This window comes from Molossus molossus, unplaced genomic scaffold (genome assembly GCF_014108415.1).
Source record: "Molossus molossus isolate mMolMol1 unplaced genomic scaffold, mMolMol1.p scaffold_m16_p_8, whole genome shotgun sequence".
NCBI lineage: Eukaryota > Metazoa > Chordata > Mammalia > Chiroptera > Molossidae > Molossus > Molossus molossus.
The window spans coordinates 90,151,154-90,178,840 of NW_023425402.1; the positions used below are offsets into that span (position 1 = coordinate 90,151,154).

The 27,687-nt window shown below is 43.7% G+C and overlaps 1 protein-coding gene and 1 non-coding gene across 2 annotated transcripts in view; one reads left to right on the forward strand and one right to left on the reverse strand.

The window, feature by feature from the left end:
• NHSL1 (NHS like 1) overlaps positions 1-27,687 on the reverse strand; it is a 224,607-nt gene that overhangs the window by 121,742 nt on the left and 75,178 nt on the right. The gene's annotated exons all lie outside the window — the stretch shown is intronic.
• Positions 17,251-17,368, forward strand: LOC118622104. The gene has a single exon (XR_004957929.1). It is a non-coding gene; the product is annotated as a small nucleolar RNA SNORA69 (small nucleolar RNA).

Consider the following 27,687-nt stretch of genomic DNA (forward strand, 5'->3'; position numbering starts at 1 on the left):
CAGCCACTATGGAAAACACTATGGCGCTTCCCCAAAAAATTAAAAATGGAGCTGTCATTTGACCCAGTGATCCCACTTCTAGGAATATATCCTAAGAAGCCTGAAACACCAATGAGAAAGAATATATGCACCCCTATGTCCATAGCAGCACTATTTACAATTGCTAAGATCTGGAAACAGCCCAAGTACCTATCAATAGATGAGTGGATAAAAAGCTGTGATACATATACACAATGAAGTACTACGCAGCTGTAAGAAAGAAAGATCTCTTATCCTTTGAGATGACATGGAGGGTACTGGAGAGTATTATGCTAAGTGAAATAAGCCACTCAGAGAAAGACAAGTATCGAACGATCTCACTTATTTATGGAAAATAATGAACAAAATACATCCAGAGACATGGAAGTAGGGAACTGACAAACCTCAGAGGGAAGGGAGGTAGAAGGGGTGGGAAGAGATAAACCAAAGAATTTAATTGCATAACCAATGGGTATAGACAACAGTGTGGTGAATGTGGAGGGGAGGGGGGATCAGTGGGGAGAAAAAGGAGGGACATCTGTAATACTTTCAACAATAAATATAATTCTTTAAAAATTAATCCTAATTAAAATGCAGAGTATTTTTTAAAAATAACTGTTTGAAAAGAACAATTTCAAAATGTTTCCAAAACTCCATAAAGACATTTCAATAGAAAAGCACACAGGTTACTCACCTCCAAAACTAAGCTCTGACGATGTTACTTCTTTTATCATTCTAAGACTGTGACTTTCAACCTTCTTCATCTCATGGCACACATAAACTAATTCTAAAATTCTGTGGCACACCAAAAAATATATATTTTTTGCTATTCTGACCAAAAAAATAAAAAGGTCTAATTTGGATTCACGCCAGACGGCTATTGCTGTGTTGGCTCTTGGCATGTTTTCAATTGACAATCTAAGCAGTGGTTCTCAACCTTCCTAATGCCGCGCCTCTTTAATACAGTTCCTCATGTTGTGGTGACCCCCAACCATAAAATTACTTTTGTGGCTACTTCATAACTGTAATTTTGCTACTGTTATGTCTTAGGCGACCCCTATGAAAGGGTCATTTGACCCCCAAAGGGGTCGTGACCCACAGGTTGAGAACCACTAAATTCAAAGGGAAAAGAAGTCAGTGCCCCTGACAAAATAGTCAGGTACTGCATATTTTAAAAATTCTTGTGGCACACGGGTTGTAAACCACTGCTCTAACATAGTTCCAGTAATCCAATAAGTATGTCTAATTCTCAAAGCAAACCCACAAACTTTTAAAAATAAGTAAATAATGAGTCTTACATAAAACATCATTCCAATAGAACGCCATCAATTTGATAACAAATGAAATCATTTTTGAAACAAAATAGTGAGACAACAGAGATCCCCAGCTTCAAAAGAAAACATAATCAAAGGTCAAAAAAGGGCAGTCTCAACGAACCAGATAAAATATTAAGTGGCACCCACTGTTTGTGTCTTTCACAGAACGTCAACTTCAGTAGACAGGATGTAGGAAAACAACACATTCACTGCACGAGAATATTCTTCTCTCTTTCATTAGGACACTAAGATAAACTCCATTTGGCTAATTTTTCCAACGAACGTAGTGACCCTCAAAATCAATATTATTTATTTATCTATCTAGTTTTGCTTTCAAATTTGGGGTGCTACCTTGACATTATTTGCCAATCTTTTTCAGGGTTCTTTAATGCCATGATGAAAGTGTTCTTAATTCCCATAATTTTCAAGATTTTTACAATAAAAAATAAATCACAGCTATTCACACAGAAACAGGATCCTGACCTTGCTGTGTTTGGTCTTCCATGCCATTTCTTTCCGCTATCATACCTGACGTCACTGCTAATCTAATTATGCACATGGATCCTGCTTTCTGCAACAATTTCATTACGGAGGACACTGGAATTAAATTACTTTAAATATCGCCAACTGCCACCCTCAACAATAGATTATCTCGTATATGGATTGTCCATTACCCTTGATACCTTAGGCCATTCTGGCCATTTCTATAGTCCTGGGAAGGGAAGGAACTGAAATTCAAATGATTCAAATTCGGTAATGTGATAAATATGTATGATAAAGTCCAGAAGAAGAGAGTGAAAGCATTGTTTAAGTCATTACCCTCCTATCTGCTGACCTGCCAATACCAGGATCATCAATCACGCCTTTGCCCAGTTGAACAGAGGGCTGAGGATACAACAAAGCATGCTCTGCCCAGTGAGAGAATACTCCATTATTATTCCACTCTTTTGGTTTCATTTGACAAGAGAAGGGGAAGTGAGCAAGACAGGGGGAGCACAGAATAAATACTATTAGTCACTCATTTCCCTCAAAAACCTCCCACAATGTTAGAAACAAAGCAAGAGCTCATTAAATCCTGTTTAAATCAATGCTAACAGCCAGAAGACCATGCAAAATCTGAAAATGCTTCAGTTATAGTGTCTTTATCTAGACCTTCTCATCTAAGCCGTTCATTTTTATCCCTTTTTCACAATGATCCTGCATTTTTCTCTTTAATTCCCCCTTAAATGTCTTATCTGCTTCTCCACTGAAGTATGAGTTCCATGACTTAGAGCCTGTATGCAGAATCATTTCCTCATGTCCCACGCATAGTGCTCAGGAAATTCCTTCAATACACGCTCACAACTCCAGATGAAACCTACATACTGTCTCACCTACACTGACTTCTACTTTTGTACGGCACAGGCATCTAACAAAGTAGCTTATGAGTCACTAAATTTAATACTCAAGAGGATACAAATTTGTACCCTTGATTTTTATGGCAAAATAATCTGAAAAATCATTTGTTATTAGAGTGGGCCATATCACACTAAGAACGTCAGGACTGATCCCTGCTGTTACTCAACTCATTTTTCCCTTTCTGAGTACAACTGTCAATGCAAGAGAGTTTAGAAACTTGCTATGTGCTGAAACAAAAGAAAACAGAAAGGTGTTTACTTGTGATTGCTTGGACATCTCAGTATTATCTTCTAGTTGCTTCTGAGGCTCAGGAAAAGTAGTATAATCAGAAAGATACCTATTAGTAGCATGTTTTTTTTTTTCTTTTAAATCCTCACCTGAGGACATGCTCATTAATTTTAGAGAGAGGGGGAGAGAGAGAAACTTTGATCAGTTGCCTGTCATATGCACCCTGACAAGGCATTGAACCTGTAACTTTTCGGTGTACGGGACGACACTCCAACCAACCGAGCCACACTGGCCAGGGAAGCATGTTATTCTTATAAAACGTTTCCCCAAAGAAGTCTCTAGAACTGTAATTTTATCCTTAGCTTCCTGAGTACAATGACAACATTAAACTGTAAAGCTATAGGTTTGTGTACTGACAGATATCCATAAGGGTGACCACTTAAACACTTCATTTCGATACTTCTGATGAGCAATCTGGCATGGGGAGTCACTATAAAAAGAGTTTCTTTGGTTTTAACAAAACTTGAAAGCACTGTTTTACAAAATGTGTGTGCACCTTACACAACATACTACCCACGCCGACAGTAGGAACTCAATGGGCTAAAGTGCAAAACAATATGAGCCAAGCAATGTGACCGGACACAGTGGGCAGGGCGCAGGCAAGTGCTCTGGCCTTGCAGCAGCTGCTGGATGGGAGGGTGGGAGGGAGAGAGATCCCATGGCTGCCAGGGTGGGAGAGGGGAGGTGGGGGATGCAACACACTGGAGACCAACCGCTGAAGTGAGGTTGACTTGTTAAGCTACACTGTCCTCCTCTGGCTGTCACTGCCTGATGGTGGTGTGTGGGGGAGGGTAGGAGGGAAAGCAGGTTTTTAGAAACCTGTGTAAATCAAACAACGTTCATATAAGGTAAGGGGTTGGAGTGTAGGCTGAAAAGAAAGTGGATTCAGAGGCATGTGGTCTGTGCAGACAGATATATAAGAAAAAAGGATGCTACACAATTCCCATCAGATCAATACATCTTCAATGCACATTTATTTGCAACCAAATGCTCGTATGGCCATTGGGCATTCTTAGCACTGACTGCTGATCCTGGCTAGAGTTCTAGCTTATGTGATGCTCCTAAGACAAATCTCTAATCCTGCATACTTTTTCTGAAAGATTTTTCCTCTTTTGATCTGCAAGTATAAACAAGTGTCATTTCTATATTTCTCCAAAGGAAAGAATTATGTGGAATAAAGATCAACTGTTATAACATGCCTCTGAGAACACATGTCAAAGTTGCAAGTTAATTTTCTTTTGTAAGACAAATGTGAAAACAGAATATAATATCATGAATTTTTATCTATACGCAACTTTTTAAGGATTTCCTCCAAATTCATACGTCAAAAATGATAACATTATCCATGCCCCATTATTTCTAAGACCACATAAATTTACATGCTGCATTATATCTCCATTTATCTTCATGAGGCTACTGTGTCCCCTATTACATTAAGGGATACAGGGCACGATCTTTTGTATTATTGCATAAACAAGTCCTCCTTCCCTTCCCAAGTCACCCCTGCTCTTTACAATGACTTCTTTATTTTTCACAAGTCAACTGCACAATATTTGCTGCATTTTCCAACTAAAATGAACACATGCAAATGTACAGTCTTTCCCGTTAACATTAACTTAGATAAAGCATCTATGATAGAAATCCCAAAGCCACATGCTCACATGTATATAATCTTTAACAAAAGCTTGACAGCAGTGGATTTAAAACAAAACAAGTACTAAAAAAAAAAATCTCTGGCAAAGGCCAAAGGAATCAAAACTACACCCTCTCGCAACCACAGCACTACTGTACCCACCCTTCCAACATGTTTGCTTCAAACATTACAACCCACCCATTTACTAAAACCACAGCTTATGCCTGATTTAGAAAACTAAAGTTCATGGTCCTACTAAACTACACAACTCCAAACAAAGGCACAAATGCCTTGTCCAATGGCAATCACACAGCACCGGAACGGAAAACCTGTGTTTTTAAGCTCAGTATCCGCGGACCACTGTTGACCACCTCCTTGATACAATAAACAACTGACACCTTCCAAGAGCATTAACTCGTCTCCCTCATGCCATAGCTGAGTACACAAGACAAATGGCTTAACACACAGGATCCAGGAAGACAGGCTGTTTGAGTCTCAGTCCATGAAATATAATTACTGTACATAGTTAACTTAGTTTATTCTCTCACATTTCAGCAGTTTTGTTTCCCCCAAAGAAGAGAAAAAGCAAGTCCCTGAAAGATTCTAGCAAGGTTTCTTTTGGCACAGGAAAAACGTGATAAACAGAGAAAACACAATCCCGCGGAATGTCTGGACCCAGGTCCTTTGTAACACTTCAACAGCGCTCCCCTCCGGGCTCTGCCACAGCACTGGGTCGAGATACCATTTTACAGCTGAACAATCCAGTCTACAGCAAGCATGCCAAGAGGAAGAACTCAAATTCTAAATATAAAACAGGAGTGTGTTAAGAAACACTGAAGTATTTTTCCCCTCTCCCACCAGGACTGATATTTTTCCTCACCTTAAGGAAGGGAAAACATGCTAAACCTGAAAACAGAGACCGACTTGGGTCTGAAAAGGAACTTGAAAGAAATCCAAAAACTCCTTCTGGCCAAGCCTTTCCTCCGTGAGTTAATTTTTCTTGATGTCACCCAAACACCTGTTCAATTCAAGTGTTCATGGGACTCATTAGTCTTCTTTTAGAAGATGCAAGAGGACTATCCACCATTCCCAAAGTTTTCTCAGTGCACTGTCTCAGAACAGAGCTCCATGTCCTGACCTCAAGTTGTTGTAAGAGTGAAGATTCCTTCTACCATGGTGGTTTACCAGTGAACATTTCACCAAGTCACCTGCGCAGGTGGATCGGATGGGGGGAGAGATTGCGGAGGACAGATAACAGCTGTTGTATCCTTCTCCCAAGGACACAATCTCAAGCAGAATCTAGTTGGAGAATCACTTTTATGTGAGACATGTAAACAAGCAAATGACAGTGAATTCCAATACAAAAAAACCAAAAACTCCTAATGAGACCAAAATTCATGGAGGGACATCAGCGTTAGAAACAAAGAATTCTACCCGGCAAACTTCTAAAAAGGTTTAAATGAACAAAGAATCAAGTCACCTTTTCTGGGCTGGGCTCTGTATGTCCAGTTCTCATCATCCGCCTCCACCTGCTGCCCACAAACCGAGAGCTCCCCGTCACTGCGAAACAGCCTCTTTGTCTGCCTGGACAGGGAGGAGAAATTTATCCAACTCACAGCACGAGAGAGAGAACCTGAATTAGACTTGAGTCTGAAGGAACCTGAAGAGCCTTCCTTTTTCATCTTCTTTCGTATCAAAATCCACTACAGACAAAGGACAGCCCAGCAAACAAAAAGCTTCTTTTTCAAAAGTGGTCCAGGTCCTTTCAATGAGCCTGCTCCTTCCCACTCATTCAGACAATGTTGAGAGCCGGGCAGGGCTTCAATGCAAACGGATTGCGTGCGTGTCACTTATTTACAAAGAAAAGGAAAATGAGGGGCTTAAAAAAAAAATGTTGTTTTTTTTTTACTCCAGCCACATTGTGGTACTTGGTTTCTAGATCAGGGAGAGCCACGCCCACCCCCAATAAAATAAAATGAAAATAAATAAAAGTACAATTTTAGGAATCAAGCAGGGTGTTCATTTCAGGAACACTTGTCAGGACTTCGCGACCAAGGCACTCCGACTCTTTGGTGTGCACCTCGCATCCCAGCCTGTAATCCTACCCCTCGCCCAGGCATCTTTCCCCGCAAGGGCAGAAGGCCAGCCGTCTGCGGCAGGCAGAAGGGACTGCTCGGCTGGAGAGAGAGATGCGGCGGCGACCCAGGCCCGGGGGGAGAGTTCATCCGCGCAGGTGACGGGAAATCAGAGTCCGGCTCACTCGCCGCAGCCCGCAGCCCGGCGCACTTGCCCTCCTTCCGGCGGCGGGAGCCGCTCAGGATCCACAGGACTCCACAAACAATAAAACAGGCTGCGTGGCTATTGCTTGGATTACAGAGTAAGCACTCCTGTGAAAGACGATAGGCTTTCCCCACACTGAAGGCACCTCATTGGAGCCGCAGAACCCCGCCTCTCCAGAGCCAAGACTTCAGTGGCAGCTCAAACTTCTGAACTCCAGCAAAGCTACGGAAATGCAAGTTTGTGCAGAACACAGACTTCGGGGTAAAAAAAAAAAAAAAACCTCCTGATTATCACCAGAGCGTGCTTCTGAAAGTGGGGTTTTGAGAAGGGGTTTTAAGAGCATATAGTGAAAGACACATCCAGCTTCTCTAGGTGGATTTAGGAATGTCATTATCTAAGGAAATGTGCTTCCAAAGAGAATAAAACTGATCCAGCTATTACTGCTCTCCCAGCTTTCAACACAGGTGAAATGCAGCCATTCTTGCACCTGTCATGGTCCCTCCTGTCTTCTACCAGCAGCCAGTGTGGGGCTGAGGACCCTCTTCTGCTTGCCCCCTGGCAGCCCCCGCCTGGGAGTCATTCTTTACTAGCTCTGAACGACCTTCCTATCAAGGAGAACCATCAGAGAGCGATGCTAGTAGCAATTAGCTGCAGGCTCTAGTCCCCAGACTCCTCGGTAAACCCTAAATCATGACATGCAAATACCTAGTGCCACAAGCTGGAACACATCTGGGTGCAGCATTTCACCCAAGGCCAGCACAAGTCCATGGTCTGAGGAGTGTTAAGAGTCCCTGCAACTTTCCATCACAAATTAGCATCCCTTCTCCAAAGTGTTCAGAGAAAGGCTAATAAACAACAAGTTGAGAACTGGGTCTATCTCGCTTTCCTTGACTCAGAATTGAGCAAATACATTAAAGCTAACAAACTGCAATAGAAAATAAACTTTGATTAAAAGTTATAAAAGCAGGACTTTTAATATATAAAACGTATTAAGCAAGGGGCTCTGCAAGCTTCCAGGGTTGGAACATTTGCAGAACAACAGAGCTGCTGCAAAGTGTTCCTGGGGTGGACAGCACATACGACCACAGGAGCCACAATGGAGAACAGGCACTAGGACTGCAGGGTGAAGCCACAAAACAGTCCAGGTGGTGCAGATACAGGTTCAGTTTAAAAGCTAAAAGGGCCCCCGAGAGATTACGTTGTTTAAACCCCTCAATTTACAGATGGGGAAATTCAGGCCCAGAGAAGGTGTGCGACAAGCCAGTGTCACACAGAGGAGTCAGTAACGGAACCAGGTCATGTCTGACACGACTGGGCGGAAAGCTACGCCACTTACTGAGCAGGGATGCTAGCTACATCACCAAGCACTCTGGACCTGCTTCAGCTTAAACTGGAAAGACATCTCTACTTTGATCACGAGTAAGGGCAAAAATGGTATACATTACATATAGCACCAGTGGCTAACATCAAAGCTCAAAAACACCCAGTGTTCTTTCTGAGTCAAAGGCACTTTTGAGAATCAAAATATAAAAAGCAAAAAAGGGCCATGATACCAGAAAGTACATAAACATCTCAAATGCTGCTTACCACTTCAGAGAATCATGACACCCATTCTGTAAGGATCCATGGACCCCAAACAAGCAGCACGGTTGTCTCCTCCTCGATGTCTCCATGCTGCAGCTCCATTTTCAATACGTATAGAAATATCTGAGCTCTGAAATAAACTTTGTGCTGTTCCTTACATACAGTAAGTGCTATGGAGGGCTTTTCCTGCCGCAGACTCCTCGGAGTGAGCACACAGTCACATACAATGGCATGGATGAACTGGTGTCATTAGTAACCAACGGGTGTCCTTACCTCCAGAACCTCCTGTTCCTACACACATCAGGAAGAGAGCTGAGGGAAGGGGCCAGAGGAACAGTCACTGCCAAGCAACCAGGAAGGGTACCTGTCAATTCAGGGACTAGACTCCTGACTCTCCTTCAAAATAAGCACACACTGATGCTGCATTTCAAAAAAAAAAAAAAACTTAATGGATTTCCCATTATCCATAAGACCTATGCATACATTTGCACAATAACCAATTCTCTGTCTACTAGCTCAACTGTGTTTCTGTTATATCCGGCCATGATTATTAAGATCTTTGTTTAGGTAAAAGAAGGTCAAATGAATTAACGACTGTTACAACTGGATCCTATGTGGCATGATAGAATATAATGGTTTAAGTCAGCTTTGGAGGAAACATTTAGATTTTAACTATCCATGTTAGATATATATTCCAATTAGCTTAGAAAACCATAGGTGGGCTGCTTGAAAAGCTATTACATTCATTCAAACTATAATTATTTGGCAACTAAGATGAACCACACATTCTAACTATCTGGACTATCAACCCAAGAGCCCTACACATCTACCCCTCCCAGCAGCAGGGTCACAGCTACTTGTGCCAAGTACTTCCTGTATAGTATTGCTCCTGTTCCCAATAACCCTGCAGGGGGAAAACCCTATTTTTAGAATATAATCTTTCTTTCCCCCCAAATAGCTTCATCTGTAATCATTAATGTAACAAAACATCTTAATTTAACCATTTTCCTCATGAAAATCAACAGCAGAAAACACTCTTCCCAGACCTTTGAAGCAGACATGCTGAACAGATTTTACCTGCATCCCTGGCTGTGCTGTGCTTCCCCATCTCCCAGCTCACTGTCAGGCTGTCAGATGGGAACTTCTGCTGTCATCTCTGTGCCAATAACTGCGGCCTTCCCATTAACCACAGCCTTCCCGATAACCGCTCCCTCCCTACCATTTGGCCACATCGGAGCTTTAGGCACCAGGAAATCAGATACGTAATCTTGCTTACATTACATGTGTCATGGGGGTCGCAGAGGGCTCACAGAATGAAATATACACCTTTAGTGGCAGGGCCTGGTCCCAGCTGCCTCCTGGCCAGCACCCTGTCCTTCTACTTATGGGATGGAAGCCCAAGGGCTGAAATGGGTGGAGGGTCTATACCAGGTTTATGATTAACTTCTTAGCCCTTGAGGGTGGTGAGAAGCTTACCCATGACTACTAACAAAAGGATAAGAAATTCCCTACAGCCCAGCCGGTGTGGCTCAGTGGTTGAGCCTCAACAAGAGGTCGCTGGTTCAGTTCCTGGTCAGGGCACATGCACAGGTTGTGGGCCCAATCCCCAGTCCAGGGCAAGCAGGAGACAGCTGGTCAATGTTCTATCTCATCAATGTCTCTCTCTCTCTCTCTCTCTCTCTCTCTCTCTCTCTCTCTCTCCCCCTCTCCCTTCCTCTCTCTCTCAAATCAATAAAGAAAAAAATAAATAAACAAAAAGAAATTCCCTACATTATTTCAGGAATGATTTAAGTAACACAGTAAAGAAAAGTTAACTACAGGAACTGGGAGGCACCAGAATATATTACTAAGGGAAGTTCAAGAATCACTTTCTTTGGGAATTACTGCATCAAATACCTATGAGTTTGGAAAGATTTATTTCTGTTTCTACCAAGAGTCATAGGGATAGACTGACATCTGGAAGGCTTTTGCCAAAAAACACAATGTTTCGTGTGTGTGTGTGTATATATATATATATCCATCCATCCTTAAAAAGGAGCTTAGCTCAAATGGAAGTTTTTTATTTAATAAAAATTGTTAAACATGATAGGACATAGGATTAAACAAACCCCTCAGCCCCCTCAGGCATGTCATTGGCCCACCTGCCATCTGGGTAAAATGCCAGCCAAGAGTCGGAATTATTTTCAAGTTCCATCAGATTTCTGGCCTCAAAGGTCACAAATGAACACTGCGACTTTTCATTTCCTTGTGTGCCTTTTCTGCCCTGACCCACCCCTTAAAATCTGAAAGGAAGAATAGGAGAAACAAAACCCTGAAGTTAGACACCAACAGAGAACAGCACCATACATACAGTAAAGAGCCAGGGCCGGCCGGTGTGGCTCAGTGCATTGAGCATAGTCCCGTGGACTGAGAGGTCCTCGTGCAGTTCCTGGTCAGGGCACGTGCCTGGGTTACGGCTCGAGCCCTAGTAGGGGCGTGCAGGAGGCATCCCATCGATGTTTCTCTCTCACATCGATGTTTCTATCTCTCCCTTCCTCTCTCTCCAAAAAAGCAATTAAAATAAATAAATAAATAAATAAAAAGAGTTGGTGGGATTGGCCGACATAGCTGGGAGAGGGGCCCACAAACAGAATGCTTATGAACAGAGGCAAAAGTGGAAAAAACCATCTGCAGTAGTGAGCAGAGTCCCTCTAAATCGTGTCCTGTTCTGGGGCAGCCCTGACCGAGCAGGAGCAGTGAAGTGTGCTCCCTATCAGATTACACATGAATCACCCAGACGACCCACAGGGACCTTTAGCTTCTAGGACAGGGCGCAGCAGGTTTTCCAACTGTCATCTCTTATAAATAATTTAAGAGTAGATTTAAATGGAAATCTTTCTCTGAGATAATTTCTACACACTAACGATAAAAGCTTATTTCAACATCCAGAGAAGTAAACAGTTTGGGCCAGACATGTATAACTGAAAAAAAGAAATAAAAAAAATAAAAGAAAATATTACCCTCAGGGCCAGAGCAAACCAACTCCCGTAGTACACGAAATCCTACTCCTCACCCACGAATGAAACAACTGGCTGACTGAAGGAAGAAGTCATGGAAGACAAAAACGGCCTATTACCTCTTCAGGGAAGGGCCGATATTTTGGGTTCCCCTCACCTACCACTGTTTCAATATTTAAAAGAAAGAAAACACTTCCTTTTCATAAGCTCTAGCTTTAAAAGTCAGAAGAGGTCCCTTTCCATTGAATTAATAGGGTTGGTTCCCTAAATGGAAAGATTAAATACAAACATTTGTATTTATGGAGGATCACAAGCTTAAATCCCACCTTTCAGTGTCTTCACATCTGAAAAGGACCCCTGAGCAGATTTGACACTCTAAGCCTCAGCCACAGTGTCCCCGTGGGATCACCTGATATGACAGCAATATGGCAGCACACTACTGCTCAGTCCCAGGCGGGCGCCCTGCAGGGGTCAAGGCTGCCCTGGTGCAGACCCATCGCTGGTAGACACCTTGCATTGTCAGAGGCTTAATGAGCATCAATAACCAAGCAGCCAAACTGTATCCCAACCTTAATGAAAATGTCCCCATCCAAGGGGTTCAGTTGAGAAGGTCCCCTAAAACTGAGCATTGACTTTGAGATTCTTCTGATGTAAGAAGACCAAAATTAACTTACTCTCAAATTGAAATAAAATTCCAAATTAAAAAATTTTACTCTACACAGAACTTATATGCATGTATGCATAACTGACGGACATGGACAACAAAGCTGGGGATGGGGTGGGAGTGGGGATGGGGAGGAGGGTGTCAATGGGGAAAAAAGGAGAAATATCTGTAACAAAAATAAATTAATAATAAAAAAATGCTATTCTAATCATGATTTCCTTTGTCCTTGGTGCAATGGCCTGGCTCCAGTGATCCTTAAAATTATTTTTTTTTACTTACTCAACCAGTCCTTGGCAAACTTTGTTATGCACATAAATCATAGGAGATCTTATTAAAATGCAGAGTCTGACTCAGGTCTGTGGGAGGACCTGAAAGACTCCAGTCCACAGGCCACCTTCGGGTTAGCAAAGCGCTGGACCATGATGCTCCCCGACAACAGGGATCTCATCTTTTCACCTGCAAGCCCCTTACGGTACCTTACACACAACCAGCACTGAACAAATGTTGGTCGAGACAGTTGCCTCTTCCTTTTGATCTTAACATGTTTCTGGACAAGAAGGTACTTAGACCTTTATAGCGATCAATTCTTTATTGCTAAATTCCAAAAGGTAAAAGTAAAATTTGTAAACTAAAAAAATGTATATGTTGTCTAATTAAAGAGTTAAGAGTAAAACTCCATCATTCATCGAGTTATACTGCTTCACTTTGAGAAGAAAGAGGGTTATTAACGCTGCGCTGTGCAACTGTTTCAATTTGTCAGACATGTGCATGGCTTCCATCCACCAAACCTCAGGATCCAACGATCCAGCTCAGAGCCTACAACAGTCAACGATGAACCAAATCGGAAAAGCGGCCACATCCTCCCTGTTAATCCACACAGACAGGCTGGGGCCTCCTGGGTTCTCCCATGTGAATTCAGTTGTTCTTTGGCAACGAAAAACATTTCTTACATCAGCTTTTCCTAGTACATGTTTAAGACAAAAAAAAAAAAAAAAAGAGTCAGTCAACCTTAAGTAAACTTGCAAAGGGTTTATTCTATTTAGTTCCCTTTAAAACTATATTCACTATGGCTCTGTAGAGCACACTGAATATATATGTTTTATGAACAGATATTTTATCCATTCGGCCAACCTTTACTGCACTGCTATTCCATACTAAACACGCGTTACATATTGCTGATACCTGGAGAAGCACAAATTGGTAGTTAAAATAGTCATGGGGAAGTTAAGTAAAGCATAGAGAATATAGTCAATAATATTGATTTGAGAGAGGGACAGAGAAAGAGAGAAATACCCATGCGAGAGAGAAACATCAATCACTGCCTCCTGCACATGCCCTGACTAGAGATCAAACTGGCAACCTGGGTACGTGCCTTGACCAGGAATCAACCCACCACCTTTGGTTTATAGGAGGATACTCCAACCAACTGAGCCACAGCGGCCAGGGCCAATCAATAATATTGTGATAACTATGCATGGTGCCAGTTGGGGTGCTGGAAATATTGAGGGGAACACTATGTAAAGTATATGACTGCTTAACCACTAAGCTGTATAATCAAAACCAATACATAATATAATTTTTTTAAATTGCTGATACTGCCCAGGCCGGTTTGGCTCAGTGGTTAGAGTGTCAGACTGCAGACCAGAGAGTCCTGGGTTTGGTTCCCGCTAAGGGCACGTATCTCAGTTGCAGTTTGTCCCTGGCCCTGGTTGGGATTGTGTAGGTGGCAGCCAGTCGATGTGTCTCTCTCACATTGATGTTTCTCTCTCTCTTTTCCTCCCTCTCTCCCCCCTGCTCTGTCTGAAGATGAACGCAAAAGTGTCCTTGGGTGAGGATTTAAAAAAAAAATTGCTGATAACTGCAGTGATCCACTGACCCAGACAAATCGTACATGTAAAGATATGAGTAAACAGAATTAGGCATAAAGTACTTAAAATGCATTCATTGGTAGTACCCAGTAGCTAAATTCAAACACGTTCTCAAACAAGGAAAGAGACAGAAATGCAGGTAGATGACAGACAGACAGACAGATAGATAGAGACAGGCAGACAGACAGACAGACAGACAATGATTATTGCAATTCCCCCAGGCATCCCCAGAGGTGGGAAAGAGCCAAAACAAAGCAATCAGTTTATATTTATGGATCCAGATCAGCCAGGCATCCTAATACTAAAGCACAAAGACAGGGCCCTGCCCTTCAAGAGTTTAAATGTAACTGTAGGACACAGATATGCACACAGCTACTTTTAAGATAGTGCAAAAAAGGAAATAAAAGAAACAAGTCGGGGCTTCAGCCAAGTCTCCAGGACTCTGGGGGTTCTTCAGGGTAAGAAAACCTTGAGGTGGGCTTACTAGAGGTCCAGAGGTCTGACCAATAAGCGGTGTCTTGGTAGACCAGCTCCCTGGGTGGGGGTCAGGGTGTGGGAGGCCATGATTTGTAGTATTTCCATGGTGTAAAGACTCTCCCCTCCGGCCACTTTCAAGCTATCAACCATTTCATAAGCAACCAGCTAAAATCCTACAATTTTAAGAACCGGCTCTCACAGCCTGTGCACACTGGCTCCAGTATACTCCTGAGTGTGGCCAATGTGATGATTTGGTAAGAACAATGACCTGGTAGAAATTAATAACCCCAGAATCACTCATTCTTTTTAGCATTAGTAATGGGGGCAGGATAAAGGGTATGGAGAAGTGATTACAGGTCTTGAGATGGGAAATTTTCCTGGATTACCTGGGTGAGCCCTAAATGTGTTTCATTCATGTCCTTGTTAAGAGAGAGGCAGAGGCCAGAGTGATGCAGCCACAAGCTAAGGAATGTGAGCAGGGGAGGGGGGCAGAAAGGAAAAAGAACAGTGCATGTCCTTGGTGTCGGAGGGAATGCAGTCCTGCCAGCACCTGAGTCCAGGCTCCAGCCTCCAGAGCGGTGAGAGAGTACATTCTCAAGTGTGTGGTTGTTTTTTACAGTATCATAGGAAATTAATTTGGGGGGCACCCAGGGGGAGTGTGCAATTCAGTGTACCTTTAAGCATTTCTGTTCATTTTGTAAGAATTCCCCTGAGTTTTTTGTTTGTTTGTTTGTGTTTGTTTTGCAGTCTTTACATTTTCCCAAATTTCTCAGTCCTTTTCAGGCATGTATTCTGTGTTGTTTATGAAAGCAAACGTTGGGAAAACTAGGCCTAATCAGGGCTCGTTGAGCTGCCTCAACATGACTGGGGCAGGGCAGTACCTCCACTAATGACTCTGAGGGCTGTGTTAGCTGCCCCAGCCATGTGCTCCCATAGCACCCCAAAAAAAGAGATGCTGCCCTTACCCTTTTACACCTGAAGTCATGCACTTGCCAGTGAAGACTGCGGACTGCTCACGGGGGGAAACTGCGGTTTCATCACAGGGTACAGTGTACCTGGCACACAGGAAGGACTAAATCGATGCTTGTAAACTGAGCTGGCCAAAATATGCCCTTTGTCATCATATTCAACCCTCCTGTTCAATGTACTCCAGTTTCTCTGCTGAGCTTCCCTTGATATCCTCCCCCACAAAGTGCTGGATTACCTGCAGGGGTCAGTAAAGGTTTTTGTAAAGAGCCAGACAGTGAAGTTTTTAGGCTTTGCCAGCTCTGTGGTCTCTAATCCAACCACTCAATCCGCCTCCATGGCATAGAAGCAGCCAGACAATATGTAAACAAATCAGGGAGGCTGGGTTTCAATAAAACTTTATTTACAAAAACAGGTGGTAGGCTGAATTTGGTCCACAGGCCAGTTCACTGAGCCTGGATTGGAAAACACATATGGGGCGCTCAGAGTTGTGTGGATGGCACAGGCACAGGCAGTTCAAATCAGTGCTTCCCAAAATGAGTTCCGCAGGACACCTGGATCAGCATCTCCTTGGACTGGTGGGGAAGTCAGGGAGCCAGGAAAGCTGGTTAAAAACGCACATTCCGGAATCCTATTTAGTATACGCCTCTGGAGAGAAACTTGGGAACCCACATTTAAACAAGCTTTTAAAGGCATCTTATGTATATTCAAGTTTGAAAACCACTAGTTTCAACACCATTACACTACAATTTCAAATAAATATTCAGAGTTCAAATGTCTACTCATAATTCCACTAAAAATGCAAACATCATACCACAAGCATAGCTATAATATCGGATGAATACAGACAGACTAGGATGGCATGCTGAAAATATTATCAGTGGACACTACAAGCCGGGTATAGTATAATAATTGCTCTAGGTTTTTTTAATTTGGTATCTGTTTTTTCATAGTGTGTATGCTAAACATACACTAAAGTTTTTAATCATTTAGTGTCTAATTTTCTTTCAGAATTCTTTTAAACATACAGAAGAGACACCAGCACATATCTGATAGTGAACATTTGCCTATGTCTGCTTCAGTTTTTTTAAAGTAAGATGTTACAGATAAATTTCCCTCCTGTTCCCAGTCTCCCAGTAATTAACCCTTATTCTAAATTTGGTGTGTCTCATTCCCAAACCGGTCTGTCACACTTTTTCCACATACCGATGTGTTTGTCAACAAGGCATAGCATTGCACTGTGTAATAAAGTTTCATAAACAGTACTGCCTGGCCCAAATCACTTTTAAAATTATTTGTATACAATAGTTAATATTGCTAGGCTGGTGTGGCTCAGTGGTTGAGCATCGAACAAGAAGTCGCCAGTTTGATTCCTGGTCAGGGCACATGCCCAGGTTGTGGGCCCGATCCCCAGTGGGGGGCATGCAGGAGGCGGCCCATCGATGTTCTCTCTCATCGATGTTCCTATCTCTCCCTCTCTCTAAAACTAAATAAAGGAAAAAAATTTTTTAATGAAATAAAATAGTTAATATAAAAAACTTTCCCACTCACCCTGCAACTAAAGGAACTATGGACTTGGTACTTCACATAAACCAATTCACCCCATCCTCCTCCCATGACCTTATTTAGATAATTAAAGGAACACATCCCAGCAGGGTATGCCTAAAACTGAACTCTAAGGTTCTGTAGTCTATGTGCGAATCTGCTCATGGCCTTTTGGGTGTCTCCCGTACACGTGTCTATCAAAACTCCACTGATTGCATGAGCATATTTTCTTTAAAAGCTTAACAAATTTATCCTGCTGAAAGAAAATCTTGTGTTGATCCTTTTTGATTTTGCCTTTATGAGGGTAAGATCATGACCGAATGACATGGACAATTCTGAGGAAAAATAAATAAATAAATAAATACTGAACAGATTTGCCCTGGCTGGTTTGGCTCAGCGGTTCGAAGGTCTCCGGTTTGATTCTGGTCAAAGGTTACAGATTCAATTCCCAGCCCCAGTCAGGGTCGCACGAGAGGCAACCAATTGATGTGTCTCTCACATCGATGTTTTTCTCTTTCTCGTTCCCTCCCTCTCTTCCTTCCACTCTATCTAAAATCAATGGGGGAAAAAAATATATCCTAGGGTGAGGATTAACCAAAAAAAAATGCTTAACAAATTTAAGTGCTCCGGAGCACATGAACATGTAACAGAACATAAAGACAGCTTCATCTTCACACACGTTTTTCTGTCAGCTCAACACTGTCTGCAGTAATGTACATGCCCACCTCTCCCGGCCACCTCTCCGGCCACCTCTCCCGGCCACCTCTCCCGGCCACCTCTCCCGCCACCTCTCCCGGCCACCTCTCCGGCCACCTCTCCCGGCCCCCTCTCCGGCCACCTCTCCCGGCCACCTCTCCCAGTGCCAGCGAAACCTCTCAGTACAAAGGCTGTCGAGAGAAGGGGCAATCCAGTGGTCCCTGTGCAGACACACTTACCAGAGTCTTCAACTCGTCTTGCTAAAGAGAACTTTAGCAAACACACGGCCTGAAAAGCACTTCAGACGTTCGGAAAGTTTGGGTTGAAACACTTGTTCCCCAGGGTTAAAATGGATGCTAAATCCAGGGAGCTGTTTCCGGGAATCACTACTCGAGCAGGACCCGCCACCACAGAGAACTTCAGAGGACGAAGCACTTCTCCACAGTACACACCCCTGCCCCTGCGTGCACTCGGGGCTGACCCAGACTGGCCGCTCGAATGAAGGCGCGAGCCCCAGGGACCCCGTCCAGCTCCCTCCCCGGCCCAGCCCCTGTGGACGCCCTGGGACACGGGGCTGGGCACAGACGACGGCACTGTGACTATGCCGGTGCTGCCTCGAGGGGCACCAGGGGGGCACCCCCGTTCTCCCCCCAGTGCTCCAGCCCTGCGCCAGAGACACCAGGGATTTCTCTCTTCGGGGTGGTACAAAAACTAACAGACAATGCCGACATCACGGGCACTCAGGCACCGGTAGGTCATTTGCAGCAGCGGCGGAGGCAGCTGGGGACCTTGAGGCCTTGAGGCCGACGTGGCTGCTGGACACCCCAGCGGAGGTGTGAAAACGATGCCTGGAGTGGACAGGAAGGGCAGGAGCTGGGACGGGGAGTCAGATTCCCGTCGGAGAAACAGCCCCCTGAGCGCCAGGGCTGAGGGGCAGGACCTGCACCCCGCCGCCTGTGGGCTGAAATCCCCGGTAACTGACTCTGCCTGCACTGGGCCCGCTCCCGTAGCAGGTGCACCTTTCTCCGCCGGCTGATGGGAGGCGACCGCCGGTTCAAGGGAAAGTGCAGAATCCCGACAAGTTCACAGGAATGACTGCGAAAGCGGTGCGGGCGTAGCTCCCTCATAAATGAGGACAGTCATTTAAAATAGCTAAAGTAGCCCTGGCCGGTTTGGCTCAGCGGCTAGAGCGTCGGCCTGCGGTCCTGAGAGACCCGGGTTCGGTTCCCGCTGAGGGCATGTGCCTCGTTGCAGTTTGTCCCCGGCCCTGGTCGGTTGTGCGGGTGGCGGCCGCTCGATGTGTCCCTTCACGTCGATGTTTCTGTCTCTCTCTGTTCCTCTCCCCCTCCCCCACTCTACCTGAACAAACGGGTGAGGATAAAAAAATAAAAAATTAAAATAAAATAGCTAAAGTATAAAGAAATAGAAAACTCCAAATTTCATCAAACCACACACACACACTCACAATGTGTTCCAGGCATTTTCTAATGTTTACTCTGCTGATAATTTTTCTATGGGAAAAATAAATAAATACAGGAGAAAAGTACCAATGCCTAACTTCACAAAATACAGTGTTGGTTATAGCTGATAAGAAAATGCTTAGCTAAAAGTGAGTTACATTTCAAAATAAGAAAAAAACGTTTATGGTGTCAAATAGGCTTTAATTTATCACACAGCACAATACTGCTTGTTCAGCATGCAGGAATTACAGTGGGCTACCACCTGCATTTATGATCAGGTCAGACGCCGTCACTTAAATTACCCAAGTCACTTAAGAATGAACATGTATATGCTCAACCATTTCCAGGGGAGATACCCTCTACAAAATGAGGTTACAATAAATCTGAAGAGAGTTCAAAATCAAATTTAACTATCTAAGGGATAGCATCCTACTCAAGTATAAGTCAAGAAATCAATAGTCTAATAAAATGTTTAGCCACCAGCCTCGTAAAGATGGGAGAGAAGGGCGGGAACAGAGGAGATGATCAGTGAACATCTGTCAGTGTCCAGGGTCCAGAGCCGAGCACAGTCCCTGGGACACTGTAAGTCCCCACAGGTTTGATGGCCCGGTGCTGCCCAAAGACACGGGATGATGGGCCAGGCCCCGCAGAAAACACATCAGTACCCTGGTTCTCAACCACAGGTGAACATCCACATCATCTTTTATAAAAGATCTGTATTCAGGAAGCCATGCGTAGATTGGGTTTGGGAGTTGTGTTTGGCAGTTGTATTTTTTCAAACTTTATGGTCTATGTAAGGTATGCACTGTTCCCCCAGTTAAGAACCACTAATTTTTGAGAGTGCTTACATTTTGCTTATAGGTGGAGCTAAGTTAAATGCTAGCTCTGTTTTTAATCAATCATATTTAAGAGCAGAAGGGAAAAAAGAAGCCTGTCATTTTTCTACTTCTATTTTTTTTTTTTTTTTAATGTTTAAAAGAGCATCAGATACAAAGCAAGAAACTGGCATCCTCAGAAGCTTTCTACACGAGTGTCCACGGGGACCGGCCGGGGTCAGACAGCTGGGCACTAGCCCCAAGGACCAGACACTGCCTTCTGTCACTAGGAAAACAAGCCCTACGCTTGCTTTGTGCTGGTTGTTTAAGTTCCAGAAACCTGGCACCAAAGGAGACCTTGGAGATGACCCTGGCCTACACTTTCATGTCACAAGTGAGGAGACAAAGCTGAGAGGCCGTGTGCTCCTCTGGCCGAGCTCCGCCGCCCGACAGGTTCCCTATACAACTCTTAGAAGTTAACTGTCAGGTCTAGGTCATGGGCAAAGTTAGGACCCAGAGTCAGGCACAGTGTAAAATAATGAGGATGCCCTGGCTGGGCGGTTCATTTGGTTGGAGTGTGTCCCTACACCAAAAGGTGTTGGGTTCATTTTCCAGTCAGGGTGTGTACACGAGGCAACCAATTGATGTTTCTCTCTCTCACATGGATGTTTCTCTCTCCCCATTCTTTTTTAAAATCCTTAGATGATAATGTGCTGCAACTACACTGAAAATAAACTGATCCTGAGAGAAGAAAAGCAATTTTCCAAGATCACATGTCTTCTCTGGAGCTTGAATCCCACCTGTCCTCACCACGGCCTGGAATCGCCAGCATCATCTGTCCACGGACCAGATGTGCGGCATATAGAAAACAGTCTTTGTGAGATTAACACGGCAAATGGACCTCTCAACATGTGTTGTTGCCATTAACATTTTAACACCCAGGCTGGAAAAAAAACTCCAGAGAGGAGGAAATGAACGTTGTCAGATTTGCAACATGAAGTGTAAAGGTTTCACTTGGAGCAGACGGCTCTACTGGAAATAAGAGTTTGCCTCACCTATGTCCACTGAAACCTGCGTGAAATCCTGTCTTCCAGATGGGACCATCCTCAGAACACCACATGGTTTGCCTGCAGTTGACCAGCAGGTGGCAGAACAGAACAATCCATGCTCCACAGAGCAGGGAGGCTGAGGGGAATTCCCAGAAGGCATATTTATATTCAAACACTGGCAAAGACTGAGTTAGGAACCTGCAAAAGATCCTGAAAGGTACCTTCTAAAATCAAAACAGGCAAATATCTACTCACTGAAATAACCTACAGGGTAAAATTCAGAAGTGTCTTTTGTACTCATGCAGGTCAGCAGGGGTGAGGAGCTGAAAAAGAAGTATTACAGAGGGCAATGTCCAGCCTTCTGGACACCCAAGGAGCCCACCCAAGTGTTCCCCACACTCGCCTGAGCATCAACATGATCTGGGGGTGCTTATCAAAATACAGATGCCAAGGCCTCACCCGAGCCGCACAGAACGTCCAAAACAAAGGAACGGGGGATCAGTGAGCTGGGGGACTTGTCAGACAAGTTTAGGGGCTGGTGGCTGTGTACTCACTACCTGCAGGGCATGTGTTCTACAACCTAATGTGTAGTCAGAACCTGCCCCCAGGTGAGGAATCCTTCCCAAGACAAGGTCAGGTAAGCAACAAGCAGCTGCTCAGCACAGGGTAGGGGCTCTACCACTGCCCAGAAACACTCCCAGTCACCTGGGGGACTTCAAGGCTGCCCCAACCAGCACCAGACCCCATTTCTCCCCCCTCTTCCCTCTCCTGGTTCATACCTGCCTCCTGATCGCTGTCTGCAGCATGAATGAATTCGTTGCCATTTTCAATGAAAATGAAAATAAAAATTCGTTTGCATTTTCAGCCTCTTTTTCTAGATATGGTGTTCCTTCTCCCCTGATATTTACAACAATATGCCTCCCAGCAGTCGCTCTGCTCCTCAGTAAAAATTCAGTTTGGCATCAGCACAGTCCTGGCCTCAGCAATAACTCCTCTTGGCCCCTTGCAATGTGGTGCTCATTACAGTCCTTCTGTTCCGCCCTCACCACCTCCTGAATGGAGAAAAGCCCACAAGTTCAACTGCCCACCTCTACTGGACCCTCATTTTTCCTACATATTTCTATTCTCATCTTTCATGTCCTCCTGGCTGTTCCCAACCTTTAGATTTTCCTTTAAGCCTCACTCACCTTTACACTCAAACTCAAAGACGACCTCCTTGGAACAAATGTGACAGCAGTCTAGAAGTCCTTCTACCTTCCTGCCTTCCCCTGAGGAAAGCTCCAACAGCACCTGGCCTCAGCCTGACCCCTCTGTGCTCCATCCTGGCCTCCACATCCTGCCTCATCCCCCTCCCCCACAGCCCCGACCCTGTCACGCTGCTCACCAGCCACCATTGCTAAGCAGACCCAGGCTTCTTGGCCATCAATTCAGGCCCCCACAGGGGAGGCCAGCCTATCCTTCTACACTCCTCTGGGTGCCTCCTCCTCCGTAGCACCACTTCTAACTCTCCAAAGTGGCTGTTTGCCTCTATGTTCACTCCCTGCACACTGAGGACCTGCATGGGTTTGGTCACATGGGACTCCTTAGTTTGCCTTAGGTAACTCAGGATGGCTAGACACCCCAAATCCCTTCTCCTGTCCACCGCTGATGAGCAACTGACTGAGAAGAAACATTTTTATTTTGTAGGTGTTCAGTAAATATGTACTTAATAGATAACATAAGTAAAATCTGTATCACCCCTCACACACACACACACACACACACACACATGCACCACCAAAATAACCATGCTGGTAAAACATAGAATAGCACAAATATTCTAATCAGGTAGAGCCTGATTCCAATCTTGATTTCAACACATTTATTGATAACTTGATCTTGGGAAAGCTTCTCTGAACAAGTTTCCCACAGAAGAAAAAACAAACAAAAAGCACACAAAACAAGAATAGTAATACTGCCACCTAGTGGGGTTATGAGTCAAGCACATAGCACTGCTGGAGGCTCTCAATACATGGAAAACATTCTTGTCAAACATACCATTTTGAACTTGAAAAACTGTAAAAGATAATTCGACAAAGGAATAGGAAGAGGCTATTGCTACCGATTTTTTAAAGAGGAAAAAAAAACATGAGTAGTGAATCTTACACTGTGGCTTAGGCTGCAGAAAAAAATGGATAAAATTATAGAAACTTTCAAATATAATTTAATTTTGAAAGTTACCACTTGAAAATATTTTGTGGTTTTAATTCATAATTATTTCATGAAAATTAATGTGTTCCCATAGCCATAATAAAACTAAACTGAATTAATCATAACCCACAAGAAAACTGTGCTAGCTCCCTGCTTCCAAAAACATTTAACTAAATAAGCCAGATTTTCACTCTTTAAAAAACACATAGGAAATTTCTGATGGGCACAGCACTGCTATTTCAAGGTACCTGTCCATCTAGCCTGCATGAAATATCGCTGAAAGAAAACAGTAGGACACACGATTATTATTATTTTTAATCTTCACCCGAGGACATTTTTCCATTTTTTGTTCAGATAGAGTGGGAGGGAGAGAGAGGAAGAGAAACATGGACATGAAAGGGACACATCGAGTGGTCGCCACCCACACCACCCAACCAGGGCCAGGGACAAACTGCAACCGAGGTACGTGCCCTTAGTGGGAACCGAACCCGGGTCTCTCTGGACCGCAGGCTGACGCTCTAACTGCTGAGCAAAACCAGCCAGGGCCACATGATTATTTTTATACAATAAAAAACTTATAATTGTTTTAGTGCAAAATTAAAATTGTTTTGCTCAAAAAACTAAAAATTGGAAGGTATCTGGTATGCAGGTTGCTGTTCTTAAGGAAAAATGTCTGTGGATATATTTCAGTAGGGTGATCTGAATATTTTCTAAAAATATAGTGGAGCATATCAAACAGTGTACCTAGGAGCTATCTTATAGCTTTTGAAACGAAATCCGGATAGGGCAGAACTCTTGCCTATAGACGGCAACGAACTCTCTCTCCCTAGCAGTACCAGACGTGCGTCATTCTGTAGACCCAATGCCAGGGCCACAGGAAATCCTTGGTCAGTTCGCTTTTCCTCATTTTCTGTTGTGGATGCCCCTAGTTAAACCATCACAGCAGTTCACCTCAAATTTAAAAAATAAAGGTTTGTTTCATGGATCCTTGATGAATCCCATCTGAAGGCCATTAAAACATACACACCCACTTCCACACAAACCAGAAAATCAGAATTCAAAGACTCATTTAATCTTCAAGCTGGAAGATTAGCAACAGATAATCCCACCTCCCATTGATGTATAAAAGTTTGGTGATGAGACCACTGTCACTGAGGTGGTCAGGGGCACCCTGGGGACCAGAAGCCTGGTCGCCAGGCCCCCGTCCGGACTCTGCCTGCTCTAGCACACTTCAGGGCTGGCTCTGGAGCTCGGGAGGCCCCCTGATACTCTTCAAGTACATCAGTGAGTCATGTTTCCGTTTCCTCGCACTGTTCCAAGTCGTCTTTGGTAGCACAGAGTTCATTCATTCACAATACTGCTAACTCACTCACAGAGTACAGACACGCTCAGGAATTGTGAGTTACCACGCCACCTTCCAATCAGTGAGGCCGATGGCTAACGACATCTAAAAATAAAAAGAAATCTAACCTTAGCACTTAAAATACTTCCTTTCAACCTACTGTAAAACAACGGCCTCTTTAGGAGATGAAAAGTGAGTCACTTCTTTCATCCAGCAGACAGGCTCCCCAGGCACAAACTCGTGCACATTATACTTCATGGGCCTCTTAAATATTTACTTGTTAGCAGTATTCTTGCTTTCAGGTCAAAGATTACAGTACTTAGCAACACAAAGAAAGCAGAGGGGTGTAGTTATGAATTAGTAAACTGCTTTGCCAAGCCTCCCATTTGTTAATTCAGTCCAACTTCAAAGAGGATTTTAAAAGAAGGTTCAGCTGTCAGAAATTAACCCTAAGAAAATTACTGAATCAAAAAGTGACTTGGCCGGTCTTTCCCAAAATGGTATTAAGGAAAAAGCGGCTCAGCTGTAGGTATAGGAGTAAAAAGCCTCTTCCTATGCAAATAAGTTTGTTTAACTCAAACAAAGTTTTAAAAAGGTCTTTTTGTTTTGGTAACCACAGGACTTTCCCGGCCTTTGATATGCTAATGATGCTGTAAATTTCCAAGGATGGAAATTTCAGTTTATTTGATCACATTTATTATCTGGAGGGAGGGTTGGAAATAAACAGGAGCAGCACACTAGGCTGGTTCAGTAGCTTCCAAGCAACAAAGTGGAGAATGGGCTTTTCGAAAAGCACCCTTCACTTCGGTCCTTCAGTGAAGTTAGACTCCCATTCACAGTGATTTCAGGATAAGGTGGAAGACTCTATTAAGTCAAATGGGAATTGGGAGAAGAGGCCTAAACAGAGCTCTATCTCTGAAAACTGCACTTCTCCTTGCCAAAAGGACTGCCAATTCCCCCTGGGCTTCTGAGATCACTCGCTAGCTGCAAGCAAAAGCATCACACTTGTTCCTGCAGAATGACTCGGAGTAGATTTGTATTTTCCCTGGACTCATGCTCTCGTCTAGCTATGGTGGCACTTCAGAATCACCCAGGGAGCACTCAACTGTCCAGATGTTGGGCCCCCTGCCAGGTATACAGAACCCAACATGATTCCCCAGGAGCTGGGGCCAGAGCCGCAAACCATTGTTCCGCTTCCTAGGAAGATGAGGTCAATAGACAAATAATCGATTGTGCATGGACTGTAAATCCGGCACACTGACGTTAATAAGGGAAGGGCTACGGAGCAAGGTTTTCATGAGTCACCACGTTTCCAGACATATCAACAGCATACGCAGGTGGCCTTTTTTCTCATGGGCCCTTTTCTCCAAGAATTAAAAGTGTATTATTACTTCAAGGAGTACAGCACTTAGAACAAAGAGTGTTCCACAAAGCTCGTGCAAGTTCAAGTGCAGATGTCTGGGGCTGGGCACCTGCTGGTTCACACAGGAACTAAGTCTCAGCGGCCCCACACAGCTCCCCCAGCACATGACCCTAATTTGGGACTCAATATTTCACTACATGTCTTTGGAGGTCACCTGAGAAAACCAGAAATGTTCACTGTGCTAAAGCTAAGACTACAATACAATACACAGCACAGGGCAAAGGCCTCTGAGGGGGTGGGGGTTGGGGGGTCTCATAAGTAGGTCCATCACTTACATGAGCTAGAACGTGATTTTTGAAAACCAGTTTTCTTCCTAAATTATATATATGTAACCGATCTCATACATATAGGCCTTAAGCAGACTATGTCAGAATAGGGAAGAAGGAAGGAGGGAGTTAAAATTAAAGACATACATATTTTTAATTTTTATGAAAAGCCAACTCCAACATAATAGGAAACCCTGGAATAGATTACAAAAAGAATCTCTCCCTCTTTCTTTTCTGAATTTCTTTAATCACCAGAAAAGGTACCCATGCCCATTAAATGGGTAAGAACGGTCCAGCTTAAAGACAGAGTTGAGAAATGCGTAGGAAACCGTGAGTCTTGATGGAGATGAGCGATAGGACAAAAGAAGTCCAGAGCGGCCAAGGTTCCTGGCTGCCACGCCGGCTCTACACAGGCCGAGCTGCTGGACTTGTGTAACTGACACGAAGACCCCGTTGCAGTATGTCCGCCTTTCTCCCCCTTATTAATAGCATGGGGGCATTTCTGGGCCTCTCTCCTCTTTAACACTGCCTTGCTCCCAACCCCAAGGAGGAACATAAAGGTGATATACCTACCTCTCTTTGAAAGCTTACACCAAAAATATTCAGATCAAAAGTACCTCTTCCTAATCTATTATTTTTGGAAAATTTTATCCACTGATGTAATGGATGATGGCTGCCTCTTCACCATTGTATTTAATTGAATTATGGGCTGCAATTATATGGTTATTGTCATACATGCATTTACATGTGTGGGAAAATAAACCTTTAATGTAGCAATATATTATTTTTAAAAAGGTACCTCTTCCTTTACATCTCTCATGCAAAGCGAGGAGAAAGCCATTTCTTTGGCAAACATCGGGCAGTCTTCTGGCATTCAAGGGTCCATCGGATGTAGGCAAAAGAACTGGACCTGGGAATCCGAATTGACACTGTCTGACCAGTGGAGAAAGCCTAGAGACACTGCTGAAATTCGGGGCACGTGGCTATACAATGAAGAGGTTAAATTACCACCCCCGAGGCTCTCCCAGATCTAAGTCTAGGATTCCCTGATATGCCGGCATTGACTCTACTTTGCAGTTTCAACAAACAATGCGGTATCTCGACTATTGTTAAACTATAATGGGAGGTGCCTCTGGGGTCATGTGGAAATCATTTTTTTAAAATGAAATCTTTCTCAGCAACTATATGGAAAGCCTGCAATAAACCTAAAAAATAGACTAAAAGGATTATATGGACAAGTAATAAATAGGATTTTAATGGACTAAGTGGATTGTTGAAATATCATGACCTATTTAAAAGCAAGTGAAGAAACCAAATAGTATCTCCTTTGTTAAATTGCTTATGATTGTGAAGAAGTGGTATATATTTGGCAAAGTAGCTAACGTTCTTGAAAGAATCAGCAGCATCACAAAA